This window comes from Pan paniscus, chromosome 16 (assembly GCF_029289425.2).
Source record: "Pan paniscus chromosome 16, NHGRI_mPanPan1-v2.0_pri, whole genome shotgun sequence".
In the NCBI taxonomy this organism is placed as follows: Eukaryota; Metazoa; Chordata; class Mammalia; order Primates; family Hominidae; genus Pan; species Pan paniscus.
In genome coordinates, this window is record NC_073265.2 from 28,337,005 (window position 1) to 28,357,645 (window position 20,641).

Below are 20,641 nucleotides of genomic sequence, written 5' to 3' on the forward strand. Positions count from 1 at the left end.
AAGGTGCCATTGATAGTGAGCAAAGGAGAAATGGTCATGAAGAGAGTGATGTGCGTTTGGAATCACCACTAGGAGGAAATTAAGAAGAATGAGGGATCCTGCGACCTGGTGGAGGCACATTTCCACACTTTGTGTTTCTTCCCAGGAACCTCTCCAGTTGTTTCTTTCTTCTTTACAAATTGCATAAGACCATGGAAGTCTTGTCCCACTCCCTACCTTCTGGAAAAAGAGGCAAGAGCATGTTTTAGAAGGAATTTTCTTCCTTATAGTTGGAAAGATGAAGATGGTGGGACAGTGGGGAAAAGCCATCTCTCTGTTTCTACTGGTTATCACAACAAGACCAAGAATTATCCTGGTATATATACATACATATATATGTATATATAACATGTATATAGTTATATATACATACATATATATGTATATATAACATGTATATAGTTATATATACATATATGCATACATACATACGCCATTATATATGTATATATGTGTATATATAGAAATATGTAGGTATATATGTGTCTATATACATATTTTATGTATGTCTATATACACATTTTATATATGTGTCGATATACACATTTTATATATGTGTCGATATACACATTTTATATATGTGTCGATATACACATTTTATATATGTGTCTATATACACATTTTATATATGTGTCTATATACACATTTTATATATGTGTCTATATACACATTTTATATATGTGTCTATATACACATTTTATATATTATATATGTGTGTGTGTATGTGCACACACCTATACATACATTATATATGTATCTCCCACTACTTATTTCCTCTCATCATTTAAGTTACCAAAACATATTGTTTCTCTTTCAAATCCACCTTCTCTTTTCCATCTCCAATAACATTTCCTTATTTCATCTGCACATCATATCTCACTTGCATTACTAAAATACTCCCCTAACTGGATTCTCTTTTGTGTCTCACCATTATAGCTTATCTTTCACACAGCTATCAAAATTGACTTTCTAAAACAAAATCTAATCATGCCACTTCTTTACTTAAAAAGTGTTTCCCTGTTGTTCTGGGGCTTCTGATTTTTGTCTAGGATATAGCCTTGGAAATTATGCTAAAATTCAAAAATCTATAGTTAATTCTGATACATAGCTCTACTGAGAACCACTGTATTAAAATTGTCTATTTAAAGAGTTGAAGAATAGACACATTTCTCTGATAATGTGCTCAAAATTCTTAGGGAGAAACCAAGAAAATGGAACTATTTTTTGTCCTAGTGTATGTCATGTGATTATAAAAATGCGAAATTAAATAAATTCACCATGAATAACAGAAGCAGTGGTATTCTCTACCTTTTCTCTTTCAGTTTTGTATAAAAATAGGGACCAGTGGTATGAAGGATTCCCCAGCACTGTTGAAATCCAGTCTGATGTTGTATCCAAATAGAACCGATTCTCCTGCAGCAATTACATACCCTGCCTGCCAACCAGGTCTGCCAGGTCACTAGAAATCTTACCAGAACTCCTCCTTCATTATTTGCTAAGAATATTGAGGATGGGGGAAAGAGAAAGAATAAAGGAAGGCAAAATGACCGTCTCAGGCAAGTCAGCTCTAGGAAGATTTGTTAAGTAGGAAAAACTTGTCATTATGCCCCTAACTTTTTTAAATTTTAAATTTAGAAATATTCAAATATAAACAAGAGCAAAGAAATTTAAACATGTACCTATTATCCACCTTCAAAATTATCAACAACTGCAATCTTGTTTCATCAATATTCCCCACCACACACACTCTTTTCTCCATATACACTGGATTATTTTGTAGCAAATCTAAGACATGGTTTTATTCACATATAAATATTATATGATGAACTTGTAAAAGGCAAGAACTGTTAAAACAGAATAATAGACTTCTTGCATTTTATTACTTATCTATTGTTCCTGTAACAAATTACCAAAAACTTACTAGCGTAAAGCAACAAAAATGTATCATTTTATAGCTCAGGAGGTCAGAAGTTGGAAATGAGTCTTAAGGATCAAGATCTTATCTGGTCTGGTTCCTTTTCAAGGCTTCACAGGGGAGAATAAATTCCTTGCCTCTTCCTGCAAATGGCATTCCTTGGATGCTGGCTATATCACTCAGCCTCTGCTTCTGTGGCTGTATGGTCTTTTATTCATTGACCTTGTTGGCTCCCTTTTCTAAGAACCCTTGTAATATGGGTTGGCTCTGTGTACCCACCCAAACCTCATCTCGAATTGCAATCCCCACCTGTGGGAGGAGGGGTCTGATGGGAGGTGACTGAATCATGGGGGTAGACTTCGCACTTGCTGTTCTCATGATAGTGACTGAGTTCTCATGAAATCTGGTTGTTTAAAAGTGAGCAGCACCTCCCCCTTTGCACTCACGTGCTATCTCTCTCTCCTGCCACCATGTAAGACATGCCTTGTGATATGGTTTGGCTCCGTGTCCCCGCCCAAATCTCATCTTAAATTGGAATCCCCATAATTGCCACATGTAAAGGGAGGAACCCAGTGGGAGGTGATTGGATCATGAGGATGGTTCCCCCATACTGTTCTCGTGATAGCGAGTGAGTTCTCATGAGAACTGATGGTTTTATAAGGGGTTCTTTCCCCTTTGCTCTTCACTCTTCTCTCTCTTGCCACCTTGTGAAGGTGCCTGTTTCCCCTTCCGCCATGATTGTAAGCTTACTGAGGCCTTCCCAGCCCTGTGGAACTGTGAGTCCATTAAACTTCTTTGCTTTCTAAATTACCCAGTCTTGGGTATTTCTTTATAGCAGTGTGAGAACAGACTAATACACTTTGCTTCCCCTTTGACTTCCACCATGATTGTACGTTTCCAGAGGCCTCCTTAGCCAGGTGGAACTGTGAGTCAATTAAACTTCTTTTCTTTATAAATTACCCAGTCTCACGTAGTTTTATATGTCAGTGTGAAAATGGACTAATACACCTTGCGATTACATATAGGACCTACCTGGATAAGCCAGAGTAATCCTTAACTCAATTATATCTGCCAAATTCCTTTTGCCCATATAAGGTAATACATTTATAGGTACCAAAGACTAGGACATGGGCATCCTTGAGAGGAGGAGGCATTATTCAGCCTACCACAAACTTAACATTTAACAATAGTTCCTTAGTGTCATTAAACATCTAGTCAGAGTTCAGATTCCCCGGATCATCTTGTAGTTTCTTCGGTTTGGTTTGGTTTTCCCCCAATCAAAACCATTCTCTCTGAGAAAGTTCTATTAGGTCCTGGCATCCATTATGCTGTCATATAAATTAGTTTAAGGAATCAGGTGCAGTGCTACAATACAAATTCTGACTTTAGCTTTGTTCTGCCCAGAAGCCCCATTCATAGAATCCTAATGGTGCCAGTCATTTCAATCATGTCACCAAGTTGACACTGTTACTGACTAGTTTGGTCTAAATTTGCAGCTGTAACTGTTCTAGAAGGACTTATCCATTGATTTTATAGATTCAGCCTAAGTTTAGGAATTATCTTAGGTCCCAGGATAACTCATGTGTTGCATCTGCAGAGAATCAATGAGTGGGCCCACATTATGAGAAATTCAGGCCACAATGGAATACAGGAAGCAGATATTACTTAATCTCCTTTCTCCTAAAAGTGTGTGTTGTTCCTCTGACCCATTCCCATCCATTTCTCTTCCTTCCTTTACCTCCTAAAATAAAAAGGAGATTAAGTAAAATAACAGGAGGAAACAATCCTTGGTCAATGCTGACCTCCCTGTCTCTCTAAGTTTTCATGATCAGATGGCTGAACTCAAGGAAGGGATAGAATAGATGACAACTGTGTAAGACAAAAAAAAAAAGAGTGTTCACAGCCATGTGGGAGCAGGATGAGACAACCAGGACTACAACTACTTCCATTCTGCTGATTTAAGAAAAGGAAAAATTAAGGATAGGAATCTGATTTGAAAGACAAGCAGAATTTGACAGCCCTGTAATGTATTGGAAGGAATGAATTATGTGTCCTGGATTTGACTGCAAACTCTACCACTAACTAGCTGTGTGATTTGGGGCAAATCTTTAAATGTTCTAGATAGCTGATCATCTTTAAAATGCAGATGTGGGCCGGGGGCAGTGGCTCACACCTGTAATCCCAGCACATTGGGAGGCCAAGGTGGGTGGATCACCTGAGGTGAAGAGTTTGAGACCAGCCTGGCCAACATTGCAAAACCCCATCTCTACTAAAAAAATACAAAAATTAGTTAGGCATGGTGGCACATGCCTGTAGTCCCAGCTATTCAGGAGGCTGAGGCAGGAGACTCGCTTGAACCCAGGAGGTGGAGGTTGGAGGGAGACGAGATCGTGCCACTGCACTCCAGCCTGGGTGACAGAGCAAGACTCCATCTCTAACAAACAAACAAAATGCAGGTGTGGACTAGTCTCTAAAGCTCCATTCCACTAATTTTTTTTTCCAGTGCTTGTCATTTCTAATGTGAAATACAACATAAAATGCATATTCATCCCTTGTTCTCATATATTTCCTAGAAATTTTTTAAGTTTATTTTTTTAACTTCTATTTTAGGCTTGGGGGTATATGTGAAGGTTTGTTACATAGCTAAACACATGTCATGAGGGTTTGTTGTGCATATTATTTCATCACCCAGGTACTACGCCTAGTACCCAATAGTTTTTTTTTTTTTCTGCTCCTCTCCCTTCTCCCACCTTCCACCCTCAAGTAGACCCCAGTGTCTATTGTTCCCTTGTTTGCATTTTTGAGTTCTTATTATTTAGCTCCCATTTATAAGTGAGAACATGCATTATTTGGCTTTCTGTTCCTGTGTTAGTTTGCTAAGGATAATGGCCTCCAGCTCCATCCATATTTCTGCAAAAAACATGATCTCATTTTTTATGGCAGCATAGAATTCCATGGTATATATGTACCACATTTTCTTCATCCAATCTGTCACTGATGGGCATTTAGGTTGATTCCACACATTTGCTATTGTGAATAGTGCCACAATGAACATTCGCATGCATGTATCTTTATGGTAGAGTGATTTATATCCACCTGGGATTAATGGGATTGCTGGGTTAAATGGTAATTCTGCTTTTAGCTTTTTGAGGAATTGCCATACTACAAAGGTTGAAGTAATTTACACTCCCACCAGCAGTGTACAAGTGTTCCTTTTCTCCTCAACCTTGCCAGCGTCTGTTATTTTTTGACTTTTTAATAAACATTCCGACTGGTGTGAGATAGTATCTCACTGTGGTTTCGATTTGCATTTCTCTAATGATTAGTGATATTGATGTTTATTAAATATGCTTATTGGCTGGATTGTATATCTTCTTTTGAGAAGTGTCTGTTCATGTTTTTTGCCTGCTTTTTAATGGGGTTGTTTTTCTCTGTTAAATTTGTTTAAGTTCCTTATAGATTCTGGATATTAGACCTTTGTCAGATGCATAGTTTGCAAATATTTTCTTCCATTTTATAGGTTGTCTGTTTACTCTGTTGATAGTTTCTTTTGCTGTGCAGTAGCTCTTAAGTTTAATTAGATCCCACTTGTCGACTTTGGCTTTTGTCGTGATTGCTTTTGGTGTTTTTGTCATGAAACCTTGCCTGTTCCTATGTCCAGGATGGTATTGCCTAGGTTGTCTTCCAGGGTTTTTATAGGTTTGAGTCTTACATTTAAGTCTTTAATCCATCTTGATTTTTGTGCATGGTGTAAGGAAGAGGTCTAGCTGCAATCTTTTGTGTATGGCTAGCCAGTTATCCCAACACCAAATATTGAATAGGAAGTCTTTTCCAAGTCGTTCATTAAATTATATGACTTTCTATAGGACTTCAACAAGGTAGTTGACTCTAGCAAACATGCAGCCTTCCCCAAAAAGATCTACCTCAAAAGCAGGCTAGGAAACACACCGAAATATCTTAAGAGAGGTGTGTTGTTCTTCTGACCCTTCCCCACCACTTTCTCTTCTTTCCTTTACCTCAGATGCTTTAGGCACAACTAGTACATCATTGGTATAAACTAGGGCTGCAAAGACATTGTCAATACACTCATAACAAAAACACAAATTACCAGGACTTGAGAAAATGGAGTACGATGACCCAATAAGAACTCATTCACATTCTCCTATTTGGTAACTGTGAATTTGTTTAAATGAGAGAAGAATAGAAATGGAAACACTCTGTTTAAGGCAATGTCTGTCTTTTATGATCCCAGAGAAACATTAAAAATAGAAATGTTTGTGTTCCTGCCAATCAACTCAAAAAGTGGATTGGCACCATATGAACAAAGGGAAGGGTTGATTGGCATTAATGGTACTCACTTGGGCAATGCAGGTACAATACAATAAGAACACAGGAATGCAATAAGAATTCAGGAAGACAAGTAAACTTCACTGACAGCATCTGAACAATGGGTAGATAGGTTATTAGGTAGGGGGATCAGTAGGAAAGTAAAACTTAATACAATTATTTTAAAATCATTCAGGGCTGACATAAATAGCCTCTCTGCTTTTCATGGTATAGTATGTGCATTGTGCTCTACATGAAATAAGATCAGATGGTTATTGAAAACATGCGAATCCCTCACAATGTGGTTAGACTAACATATGGTTTCAATAACTAAGTAGTATTTGTTTAACATACAGTGACTTTATTATTAAATGTGGTATGATTATTTAATTTAAATGTCAAATATTGAAACCAGCCTGTCTAAAGATTAACAGCTAATATCTACTTAATGTTAAATATTCAATGAATGCTTTTTAATGTGAAGTCACGAATTAACTATTTCAGTCCTGGAGCTTTTCTTCCAATTTACCTTATTATCTTACAATCCCTATGTGTTAAAAACCTTAGAATCACCAATCCTTATATTCCAATGTCCTTACAGAGCTTTCAATTTGTGCCATCTTCCTTGTCTATATATGAGGAACAGGAGGAGGCCAAGAAGAGTGAGACAACTTATTAGAGATTTTGTTCACAGTTTTCTACTTTCCAATTTAGCACTTTTCATGATACCATATTGCTTTTCTTATGGAAGGATTACATGAGGATCAGTGGCCTAACATTTCTGAACTAGATTTCTATATGAGGGCAGAGACTATATTTTACTGATGCCTATCCCCAAGACGAGTATGGGGCCAGTACAGATAAATTTTTCCTTCTTTATCTATATTCTCCTGTTTACCCCTCCCTGCCAATATTTCCTCATGGTGGATTCAGCAGCTCTTCGCCAACTCAATGCTCAGGATATGAATTCCATTCTGTGGCTTTAATGCTAAAGAAGAAAATTCTTACATTCAGCCCTCATGTTATCTGCTGGAAGAATGGAACTTAATCCAACTGTCTTGCAGAAGAAGAATGACGGTAAGTCTTGAAAAGTTAAAGTGAGAAGCAAAATCACAGCAGGAGGAGCCATGAGTTATCAACTAATAGCAAGTCAGGATCAAGCAGGAAAGGTTTTATGTATCTGGGCGTGACTGATTTCTGTCAACCAGGCCAAAGGTGGAGGGGCCCACTAAAACTTGAACTGAACCAGATATCTGAAGAATCTGGTAAGTGTTCCATAAATATGAGTCCCCCCAACTTTCCTCTCTCACTCTTAACCCTCTTTGCTAAATTGGCTGTAGGAATGAGGCTGGCTCAACCATTTTTGGATTGAGTAACCAGAATGGTGACATATCAATGGTTCATTGAGTCATATGAAGAATATATGAAATAACTGGCTGGTTTTTGCCTGAAGAAAAGAATAATTGGTCAAGTATGCCTGTGTGTGTGTGTGTGTGTGTGTGTGTGTGTGTGTGTGTGTGTGTGTGTATGTATGCAGGGGCAGGAGGCGGAAAGGGAGCAGAAGAGTTGACAGGAAGTGGGGCTTGCTATGTTAAAACTATCTTTACATATTTTCTGTTATGTGGGAGTAGAAACAGGGTATTTCTGTGTAGCTCCAAGTAGATGAATTAGTCCCAACAATAAGAAATACAGGGAAGCTGATTTCTGCTGATGTTAAGAAACATCTTTTCAGCAACCAGAGTTGCCCAGTGGTAGAATGACGGAACCAGCCAAAGTCATGAGCTCCTGGTCTTTGAGAATGTTTGAACAAAGTAGACTGAATGGCACAGGGAAGCCCTTCAGTGACGCGAACTCCGAAGTCTTTTCTGTTTAACTCAGCATTCTGTAGAACTGCCATAAGAGACTTACATTCATTTTTCATGAAGTAATTTTTCATTGCAAATTCCTCAGATGTAATTCTCTTTGGGAAAGAGAGGTAAAGCGCAGAAGTACTTAAGAGAGACAGAAAAAAGAAAGAGAAGGAAATCCTGAGAGTGACTGGCCCAGAACAAGCAGGTGGAGAGTAGACCTTAGTTACTATAGTGGATGAACATGTCACAGTTCTTACGTTGATATGAGAGAACAAGGAAGAGCTAGGACAAAGTTCATTCAATCAGGGCATAAATTGAATTGAAGGTAGGAATGTTAGTTGAGGTATGCTTGCACCTTGGAGATCTTATTTAACTTGAACCAAACTGCAACTGCCCACAGCTCTTCCCCTGATCTCTAGGCATTGCCTCGTTCCTCATGCTTCTTTCTGCTCCATGCATGAACATCTTTGTATGCATCATTTCAGGCACGAAGATTAGACTCTTCTCTGGTTTTTACCAAAAATCCACCTTATCTAACCTTTCATGAGTTTAATAACTTTACTAAAGATTTCAATTGTCTGGGCATATTACAATAGACCTGTCACCAATGGCGGGCTGCAAATGGGAGCCAGATAATAAAAGCCTCATATCTATAGTGTTTGGAGACTTGAGACTCATCTCCAGAATTCTCTCCATAGCCCTAGCATAACTGTCAGAAGTTCTGGGTAGGTGATGATTGAGTGTCTCAGTCCACCCTATCTCTAAGAATACTGACACCTAATTTCACTATGAGGACAAGATTTGTACTTTGAATATATGGAAAAGTAAGGTCTGTATGCTCAAAGTTGCATACCATATTGTAAAGAAAAGTTGAGGAAATTAGGATATGAATAAAAATAACAGTTTATTCTTATTGTGTATTTACTATGTTGTAGGGAGTGTTCCCCGTGTTTACATGCACTATTCTGGCTCCAAATCCAAATACTTCACCACTACATTACCTATGCAACACGAAGAACATGTTCAAGTAGTTGACAGGTTGACTTACAAAACGGGGGTCACGCTTGATCTGATCCCTGGTGATATTTTCTGGATACATCTTGTGAGCTTCAGGTAAACAACTTTTGCCACTCCATGAAGATATTTCTAACAGAGCAGTATAAAGGTGGAATAGATGACTGAAGGCCAGAGTGAGGTCTCCATCTCAGTACTAGGAGTATTGGGAAGAGAGATGATTACTTTGTCAAACCAGGCCACACTTCTACACTATTAGCAATGATCCTAAGACTACCATGGGAATCATGGAATTTTCACTTATTCCGGAAAATTTAGGAGATGTTTCTTATCAGATTGTCAGAAAATAAACTATAGGTTGGAGATTTTTAATACATCTCTTCTCCGTATTTGTGGTTACATATGCCATCAGATTTAGTCAGAGGGTCCCTACCTTCTTCTACCAGTTGCAACCTATGTGGTAACTGCTAAAGACCTTGGTTCAAATGCAAAACCTCAGACTGACAAGTCTCATTGATGAGGAGGTATGTTTCCTCTACACTGGATGTCAATGTAATTTTATTTCTAATATGCTATGATAGCAGGAGGCAGTTAAATAAAAACCAGACCTGCTGCCTCCTCATCAAGGAAGCACCTCATGCTGAGAGTGAAGGTCCCTTCATGTCTGCTGCCTTTATATACATCTTCTTCTGGGCTTAGGGCTCAAGATCAAATCTCTAAATTTGGTAAAATGGAGAATTTTCTTGACTGGCTGGTATCTAACTATTCCATGTCAAGCAGTGATTTCAAGCTCAAGGCATTCTGTGTCTATTGTCTGCATGTCCACCACCACCATCCCCAAGCATAGGAAAGAATTACTCATACCTCCCCTTCCTTCAGCACATAAAGCACATCATTTCTTATCCTCTTACCACAAAAGAAAAGAAACGCTCTTCCTACCACCAAGACTGTCTTACAATGGATCATTTAAACAGCACATGCCCTAATCCCTTTCCACTTTATATCAGCTGCCTGCTCTGATTTCTAAGACTGTAAGCTCTTGAGATGGAACTGAGGTGATTACTACTTTTTAAGGGTCAAATTAACATATAATTTCCTTGTAGGAATAACTTAAATTACAGACTACAAACATTCAACATCCCATCCCGAATCCAAACCAAAGATCCAGAAGGCAATATTGCCCACCAGGCTCACTGTGCCCACTTCACGTGCCCACACATGCTACCAATTAAAGAAATGGTACCATGAAAAAAAGTGACTTGGTGCAGGATTTTTTCTAATCCTGTCATAAGGCTCCACTATTGTGGTCAGTTTTGAGTCACACAAGATTTAGTGCCTTGGAAAACTGTTTTGTAACAAGGAAACCAAGAATAGAATTCTGAGATTGATCCAAAAATTAATATTTCAGAAATAGTTGAAGAAATTGGCAATTAATTTTTTGGAGACCAGAAGTTTTGATGGAGTCAGGACAACTATAGCTAAAAAGTTATTTGCTGTGACTCTGCAGAGCATGATTAAATCAATGGATAGAAGTTCCAGGTGAACTGAAGATCAATTTTGACTTGATATGAATACTTAAAAACAACATTATAACAATTAGAGATGTCCAAAGATGCAATCAACTGTCAAAGAAAATAAAGCATTCCATGTCCCTGCAGGTACAGTTTTCAAGCAGAGAAAGGGTAGTTACATGCTGAGTATTTTGAAAATGAAATGTACATATCAGATAATAATTTGACTAGGTACTCAAGAAGGCTCCATCTACCTATGATTCTATGTCTGAAGAATTTCATAAGAAGATTTACTGTTATAGTCCAAACAGACTGTGAAGACAGAACACCTGGCAACTGACAATATTAGAACTGAAAATGAAGAAAAGAATAGAGGAATTCATAGCTGCCTTCTGTAATTTTAATCAGTCAGTCTTCTGTAGAGGCCCTACAGCTTCCAAATCTTAGTCAATCAATCCATTTAGATGCACTGAGTGCCACTCTATCAGCCCATTCTCACATTGCTATAAAGATATTACCCGGCCAAACTTGGTGGCCCATGCCTGTAATCCCAGCTCTTTGGGAGGCCAGTGCGGGCGGATCACAAGGTCAGGAGTTTGAGACCTGTCTAGCCAACATAGTGAAATCCCATCTCTACTAAAAATACAAAAAAATTAGCAGGGTGTGGTGGTATGCACCTGTAATCCCAGCTGCTCAGGAGGCTGAAGCAGGAGAATGGCATGAACCTGGGAGGTGGAGGTTGAAGTGAGCCAAGATTGTGCCATTGCACTCCAGCCCAGGTGATAGTGTGAGACTCTGTCTCAAAAAAAAAAAAATATGTATATATATACATCAACAAAAGAGGTTTAATTTACTCACAATTCCACATGGCTGGGGAGACATCAGGAAACTTACAATCACGCAGAAGTTGTAGGGAAAGCAAGGCACGTCTTACCAGGTGGCAGGATAGAGAGAGTCCATGAGGGGGGAACTGCCAAACACTTTTAAACCATCTGATCTCATGAGAATTCCCTCACTATCATAAGAACAGCATGGGGGAAACTGCCTCCATGATCCAGTGACCTTGCACCAGGTCCCTCCCTCAACATCTGGGGATTACAATTTGAGATAAGTTTTGGGTAGGGACACAGAGCCAAACCATTACCCATTATGTGCCAAGTACTATGTTATCTGTGAAATATAATATATAGTGAGGAGTGTGACCTACAGTCCTCCAGTACTTATTCTCAAAATGTTTCAAAATTAGTAGTTAGGAAGATATGTAGGTATTAAACATACATAAAATATGCACAAATAGCAATCTAATTTATTTAGGGGTTAATATGGCTGGACTGTGTCCCCACCCCAATCTCATCTCAAATTGTTATCAGAATTGTAGCCCCCATGTATTGGGGGAGGGACCTGGTGGGAGGTGATTAGATTATGAGAGCAGTTTCCCCCATGCTGTTTTCCTGACAGTGAGTGAGTTCTAACGAGATTTGATGGTTTTATAAGTGGCAGTTTCTCATCTCCATCCTGCTGCCTTGTAAAGAAGGTGTCGGCTTCCCCTTCGCCTTCTGCCATGATTGTAAGTTTCCTGAAGCTTCCCCAGCCATGTGGAACTGTGAGTCAATTAAACCTCTTTCCTTCACAAATTACCCAGTCTCAGAGAAGTTCTTTATAGCAGTGTGAAAATGGACTAACACAAGAGTTAAGGAATATTTCTCTGAGGAAATGACATTTCAGCTGAAACTTGTAGGATAATTAGTAGTTCCACAGGGAAAGTCTAAAGGAAGGCTATTCCAGGTAGCAGGGAACAATACATCTGAAGGCCCTGAATCAAAAATAGCTTAGATGTTTGAGAAACAGACAGCAAGTCCTTAAGGCTAGTGCATTGAAAGAAAATGTTAGAACAGTATGAAGTTGGAGAAATGAGTGAGGGTCAGATCATGCAGGTCATGTAGGCCATGTTAAGGATTCTAAATTTCTATTCTAAATGCAATGGTAAACCACTGAAGGGTTTTACTGGAATGCATCACAGTTTGATATATATATTTTTAAGAATCTGTCTGATGGTTGAATGGAGAAATTACTGGACACAGGGCAAATAGATACAAGGTCTCCAGTTAGCTGGTTATTGCAGAAATCTACATGAGACATGATGGTGGCTTGGACTGAGATAGTGGCAGTGAAAATGGCAGATTCAAAAATCTATTTCAGAACAGAAATGATATGATCTATTAATGGCTTGTGTGAGGGGTCAAAATGATGACTACTGGGCTTCTTCAAGAGCAACTGGGTCAATAAAGGTACGACTTATTGAAATGGGGAAAGAACATCAAGTGAGCAGTTTGGGGAAGAATAAGTGCTCTGTTTTAGATGTATTTGTTTTAGGATATGCAAGTGGGGATGGCAAGGAGGTTATAACACAAAGAAAAAAGTAAAGGAAAAGATTCAGGAGTATCAACATGGAGAAGTTATTTATTTAAAGCCACACTGTTGGATGAATTCACATAGGAAGAGCATGTAGAAGGATTAAGCCCCAGGCTACTCTGACATTTAGAGAACAGAGGTGAAAGAGACAGAGAAGAAGCCTGAAAAGGAAGGGTCAGAGGGAAAGGAAGAAAGCAGAGGATATGGTGTCTTAGAAGCCAGTGGGTAGGATGGCTTTAAAAGGATCAAGAGGTCCCTGTTTATATCAGACAGCTCATGTCATTTGTTCAAACATCAAAGATGAAGATTTTGTGACAGTAAGGGATTTTCCCCCCAAGATGGCATATTAGAGGCTTTCAGCATGACTCAGCCACTTGGAAATAGCAAGATAGTACAAAAAGATAAACTCTGAGCTTTAATTCAAGAAGGAAAATGGGAGTCCACTGGAATTGGGAAGGACACTGCAGGTCCTGGAAAGGAGAATGCCAGCAAACAGCCCACATGACAGCATCAGCTGATAAAAGTGAATGAAACCCCAGTACACAAGAGAGGTAGAGAGCCTCCCTCTGTGAATCACCTTCCCATCAGGAATAGGAACAACTCAGGCTCACCTTTCCACAGTCTCTACCAAGCGCTGCAGCTAACTTGGGAGAGGCTTGAAGACTCTGTGAGGAAAAGACACCAGGAAAAGCTGCAGATATTTTTCTAGACCCAAGATTCAAAGCAGGATGCCATTTTTAATCCAGGTGCATACAAAGTCAGCCATTCCTTGGTGTCCTGGCAGTCTGGCTATGCAAGCATTTTAGTTTAAGGCCAGAAATTGGAGCACCTGCTCTGGAGCAGGGTATGGGACATCCACAGCTACAACTGTGGGAAATGCCTTGGAAGTAGACCCTGGAAATATGCTATCCCCCATCCCAAGCCTGGGGCAGGAGTAGAGCTGCTACAGCTGCAGTTTCTCCTGGGTGGCAAGACTTGCAGCAAAGGTCAGCTTGGCAACCAGGAACTGATCTGCATGTGCCACTGCTGGTGTACCTACCCTGCTTTCCTGAGATTGGGGTACAAAGTGGTGTCCTGTCTTCTCCATGCCCAGAGAAAATACCAGGTATTCAGAGCACCTGCTTGCCTGGACCAGCAGCCTGAGCTACCCCACCTTTCCTGGACATAGATTGTGGTGTAGTCAGGTTCTCTCTGCTCCACCCCTAGCAGATCTGCAGGCATTCAGAGTACTCATTCACTTGCTTCAACAGCCTGAGTCACCCCACCATTTAAGTACATAGATTGTGATGTAGCAAGGCTATCTCTGCTCCATGACCAAGCAGATCTCCAGACATTTGGAGCACCCATTTTCCTAGTTCAGCAGCTTGAGCTGCTCCACCCTTCCTCAAAATAGATCATGGTGCAGTGGGGCTGTCCCTGCTTCACATGCAGGCAGAAATGCAGGTATCTGGAGCACCCATTTGCCTGGTTCAGCAGCCTGAGCCGCCCAACCCTTCTTGGACATAGATTGTAGTATGGGGTGCAGGGGTCCTCTCTGACACATGTCTAGACAGGTCTCCAGGCATTCAGAGCACCTACTTGTATAGTCTAACAACCTGAATAGCCCTACCTCTCTTGTGCAGAGACCTTGTGTGGTGAGTCTCTCTTTACTGCATGCCCAAACAGATTTCAAGGCATTCAGAGCACCAGCTTGCCTGAGTCACCATACCCCTCCTGTGCAGATAGCCTGGTGCAGAAGAGCCCTCTCTGCCTCCCACCCAGGCAGATCTTCAGGCATTCAGAGGAACTGTTCACTTGGTTCAACAGTCTGAGTTATCCTACCTGTCCTGTGCAGAGATCCTGATGCATGGGCTGGAGGGGGGGGGCCCTCTCCACTCCATGCTCAGGCAGATGTCCTGTCACTCAGAGCAACTGCTTTCCTGGTTCAGCAGTCTGAGTCACCCCATTCCTCCTGTGCAAAGATCTTGGTGTTGGGGGACCCTCTCTGCTTCATGCTTAGGCAGATCTCCAGGTAACTGGAGCACCCGCCCTCCTGGATTAGAAGTTTAGGCCATTCCCCACCCAGGGGTGCAGAGAACTTGGGGCCAAGGAGGTTTCCCAGCTCCATGTGTAGGCACATCTCTAGGTGCTTCATGGCTGCCCACTGCATTCTCCCTTAGTGCTGGTGCTTGTGCCTGCCACTGAGGGATCTGTAGGCAACCCTGCCTGGTCTGGTCCTACACTTAGTGGGCCCTGCACTCTGGGGGCTAAGCAGGGAGCTCAGATGACTGTGTATTCCATGAATCAGCCCATTGCCTGAGGCAACAGAGAACTTCTGCCAGTAAGGAATAATCAAGTATATACCCAGCCACATTGGCTGCAGCCAGCTCTTACCAATAAATGTTATCTATGGGCTTGTGGGTCAAACTGCACTGCCCAATATAAAACCTGCTGAAAGAAATGCATAGGGCTATAGAAACAACCCAAAAGACCCTATCCAGCATTCTCTATAATCATATCCCCTAGGGAGAGGTGAAAAGGGAAACAGAAAATAATAACATTATATGGAAAGAAATAAAGAAAAAGAAAAATACCCACTCCATATAATAACATTATATGGAAAGAAATAAAGAAAAAGAAAAATACCCACTCACATGAACATAATTACAAAAATTAAAATGCCAGAGTCTCCAGATAAAAAGAAATGAGTGCAAGAATTCTGGCACAATGAGAAATCTGAAAGTAGTGACATGACCAAAAGATTGCACGAGCTCCCTTGCAATGGTCCCTAATCAAAGCAAAAACTCAGAAATGACAAAATAAGAATTCAAAGCATAGATTAGAAGGAAGCTAAACAAGATCCGAAACAAGGTTGAAAATAAACACAAGGAAACTTATAAAGCAGTCCAAGAAATGAAAGAAGAGATAAACATCTTAACAAGAAATCATTCAGAGTGTCTGCAATTGAAGAACTCACTTAAGGAATTTCAAAATACAACTGAAAGCTTTATCAATAGACTGGACCAAGCAGAAGAAAGAATTTCAGAATTTGAAGACTTGTCTTTTGAACTAAACCAGTCAGACAAAGATAAAGAGAAAAGAATTTTAAAAAATGATCAAGCCTTTGAGAAATACAGGATTATGTAAAGTAACAAAACCTATGAATTATTGGCATTTTCAAGAGAGAAGCAGAAAAAGTAAACAACTTTGAAAACATATTCAAGGGAATAATTCAAGAAAACTTCCCTAATCTTTCTAGAGAGGCAGAAATTCAAATACAAAAAATCCGGAGAACACTTATACTATATAAAATGAACATCACCAAGGTATATAGTCACCAGATCGTCCAAGGTCAAAACTGAAGAAAACAATTTTAAAGGCAGCAAGAGAAAAAGGGCGGATCACACAAAATGGGAACCCCATCAGGCTAACAGCAAACTTCTCAGCGGAAAGCTTATAATCCAGGAGAGATTTAAGGCCTATTTTCAGTACTCTTAAAGAGAACAAATTCTAGCCAAGATTTCCATCTCTCTCCAAACCAAGCTTCATAAGCAAAAAAGAAATAAAATCTTTTCCAGATAAGCATGCATTAAAGGAATTTGTTACCATTAGACCAGCCTTACAAGACTCCTTAAGGGAGTTCCAACCATGGAAACAAAAGAACAATACCTGCTCCCTCAAAGACATATGTAAGCACATAGCCCACAGGCCCTATAAAGCAACTGTGCAATAGAAACTACAAAGTAACCAGCTAACAACCTCAAGATGGATCAAAACATCACATATCAATATAAACTTTGAATGTAAATGGTGTAAATGCCCCACTTAAAAGGCATAAAGTGGCAAGTTAGATAAAGAAAGAAAACTTATCCATCTACTGTCTTCAAGAGAGCCATCTCACATGCAACAACCCTTATAGGCTTAATGTAAAGGGTTGGAGAAAGATCTACTATATAAATGGAAAAGACAAGAGAGCAGGGGGTCGCTATTCTTAGATAAAAGAGACTTTAAAACAACAACATTAAAAAGAAGGATAAAGAAGGACCTTACATAGTGATAAAGGGTTCAAATCAACAAGAAGACATAACTATCCTAAATATATATGCACCCAACATTGGAGCATTGAGATTCATAAAACAAGTACTTCTATACCTGTGAAAAGACTTAGACAGTCACACAATAATAGTGGGGAACTTCAGCACCCCACTGAAAGCATTAGACAGATCATCAAGGCAGAAAACTAACAAAGGAATTCTGCATTTAAACTCGACACCTGATCAATTAAACCCAATAGACATCTACAGAATACTCCACCTATCAACTACAGAATATACATTCTTCTCATTTGCACACAGAAGATACTCCAGGATTGACCACATGCTCAGCCATAAAGTCTCAATAAATTCAAAAAATTTGAAAACATACTTTTGAACCACAGTGCAATAAAAATAGAAATCAATACCAAGAAGATCTTTTAAGCCCACACAATTACATGGAAATTAAACAACTTGCTCCTGAATGACTCTGGGGTAAACAAAGAATTCAAGGCAGAAATTTCAAAAAATATTTGAATAAGTGAAAACAGAGACACAACATATCAAAATCTATGGGATCCAGCAAAGGCAGTGTTAAGGGGAAAGTTTATAGCATAAAATGCCTACTTCAAAAAGTTAGATCTCAAAATTAATGATCTAACACCCACCAAGAGGAAGTAGAAAAACAAGAACAAACTAACTCCAAAGCTAGCAGAAGAAAAGAATTAAAATTGAGCAGAACTGAATGAAATTGAGACCCGAAGATTTATACAAAGATTCCACAAAACCAAAAATTTGTTCTTTGCAAGGATAAAAATGATCAACAGACTGTTAGCTAGATTAACAAAAAAGACAGAAGATCCAAATAAGCACAATCAGAAATGACAAGCATGACAGTACAACTGATCCTACAGAAATACAAAGGATCCTCAGAGACTATTTTGAACACCCCTGTGCACACAAACTAGAAATTGTAGAGGAAATGGATAAATTCCTGGAAAAAATCTCCCAAGATTGAATCAGGAAGAAACTGAAACACTGAACAGGCCAATATCAAATTCCAAAATTAAATGAGTAATAAAAAGGCTACTAACCATAAAAGGCCCAGATCAGGTGAATTCACAGCCAAATTCTAACAGACATACAAAGAAGAGCTGGTACAAACACTGCTGAAAGGATTCCAAAAAAATCAGGAGGAGAGGTTTTTCCCTGACTCATTTTATGAAGTCAGCATCGCCCTCACAATAAAACCTGGCAAAGACAGAACAAAAAAAGAAAACTACAGGCCAATATCCCTGATGAACATACACACAAAAATCCAGAAGAAAACACTAGTAAACTGAATCCAACAGCACATCAAAAAGTTAATTTGCCAGGATCAAGTAGGTTTTATTCCTGGGATACAAGTTTAGTTCAACATAGAAAAATCAATAAATGTGATTAACCACATAAATAGAATTTTTAAAAACTATATAATAATCTCAGTAGATGTAGAAAAATATTTTGATAAAATCCAACATCCTTCTTGTTAAAACCCTCAAGAATCTAGGTATCAAAGAAACATACCTCAAAATAATAAGAGTCATCTATGAGAAACACACAGTCAACATCATACTGAACAGGCAAAAGCTAGACTCATTCTCTATGAGAACTGGAATAAGACAAGGATGCCCACTCTCACTACTTCTATTCAGCATAGTACTTGAATGTCCTAGCCTAGCCAGAGCAATCAGGCAAGAGAAAGAAATAAAAGACGTCCACATAGGAAAAGGAGAAGTCAAACTATCTTTCTTCATGGACAATATTATTCTATAATCAGAAAACTCTAAATACTCTGCCAAAAAGTCCTTAGAACAGATAAATAATTTCAGTAAAGTTTCGGTATTCAAAATCAGTATACAAAAATCAGTAACATTTCTATACACCAATAACATTCAAGCTGAGAGCCAAATTAAGAATGCAATTTCAGTTACAATAGCAACAACAGCAACAAGAACAAAATACCTAGGAATACATCTCATCATGGAGGTGAAAGATGTCTACAAGGAGGACTACAAAACACTGCTAAAAGAAATGATAGATGACACAAACAAATGGAAAAACATTCTATACTCATCGATTTGAAGAATCAATATAGTTATAGTGGCCATACAGCCACTACTGCAATCTGCCACTACTGCCATACTGCAATCTACAGATTCAATGCTATTCCTATCAAACTACCAATGTCATTTTTCATGGAATTGGAAAAAACTATTTTAAAATTCATACAGAACAAAAAAGAGCCCAAATAGCCAAAGCAATCCTAAGCAAATACATTATGCAATCTTAAACAATAGAATAAGGCTAGAGTAACCAAAACAGCACGGTATTGATACAAAAACAGACACATAAACCAATGTAACAGAATAGAGAACCCAGAAATAAAGCCTCACACCTATAGCCATCTAAGCTTTGACAAGGTTGACAAAAATAAGCAATGGGGAAAGGAGTCCCTATTCAATAAATGGTGCTGAGATAGCTGGCTAGCCATGTGCAGAAGAATGAAACTGGATCCCTACCTTTCATCATATACAAAAATTAAGTCAAGATGGATTAACGATTTAAATATAAGACATCAAACTATAAGAATCCTAGAAGAACGCCCAATAAACACCATTCTGGAAACTGGCCCTGGAATAGAATTTATGGCTAAGTCTGGAAATGCAATTGCAACAAAAACAAAAATTGGCAAATGAGACCTAATTAAACTAAAGAGCTTCGGCATAGCAAAAGAAACTATTAACGGAGTAAACAGACAACCTATGGAATGTGAGAAAATATTTACAAACTATGCATCTGACAAAGATCTAATATCCAGAATCTATAAGGAACTTAAACAAATTTACAAGAGAAAAACAACCCCACTAAAAAGTGGGCAAAGAACATGAACAGACATTTCTCAAAAGAAGACATATAACCTGCCAACAAACATGTGAAAAAAAATGCTCCACATCACTAATCGTTAGAGCAATGCAAATCAAAACCACAATGAGATACTATCTCACACCAGGCAGAATAGCTATTATCAAAAAGTCAAAAAACAACAGATATTGGTGATGCTGTGGAGAAAGGGAACACTGTTGGTGGGAATGTAAATTAGTTCAGCCACTGTGGAAAGCAGTTTGGAGATTTCTAAAAGAACATAAAAACGGAAATGTCATTCAACCTAGCAATCTCATTACTGGATATATACACACACAAAAAAACAAATTGTTCTGCCAATAAGACACATGCACTTGCATGTTCATCACAGCACTATTCAGCATAGCAAAGACATGGAATTAACCTAGGTGTCCATCAGTGCTAGATCGGATAAAGAAAATGTGGGATATACATCCCCATAGAATATTATGCATATGCAGCCATAAAAAATAATGAAATCATGCCCTTTGCAGCAACATGGATGCAGCTGGAGCCATTATCCTAAGCAAATTAACACAGGAACAGAAAACCAATCACCACATGTTCTCACTTGTAAGTGGGAGTTAAACACTGGGTACTCAAGGACAGAAAGATGGC

The 20,641-nt window shown here is 39.0% G+C and overlaps 1 long non-coding RNA gene across 1 annotated transcript in view; it reads right to left on the reverse strand.

The window, feature by feature from the left end:
• The window catches only part of LOC134729065 (uncharacterized), a 237,414-nt gene extending 217,303 nt beyond the window's left edge, over nt 1-20,111 (reverse strand). The window contains exon 1 of the long non-coding RNA XR_010109903.1: nt 18,175-20,111. This is a non-coding gene — a long non-coding RNA (uncharacterized LOC134729065). The remainder of the gene's footprint in view (nt 1-18,174) is intronic.
• Nucleotides 20,112-20,641: the final 530 nt, after the last annotated feature.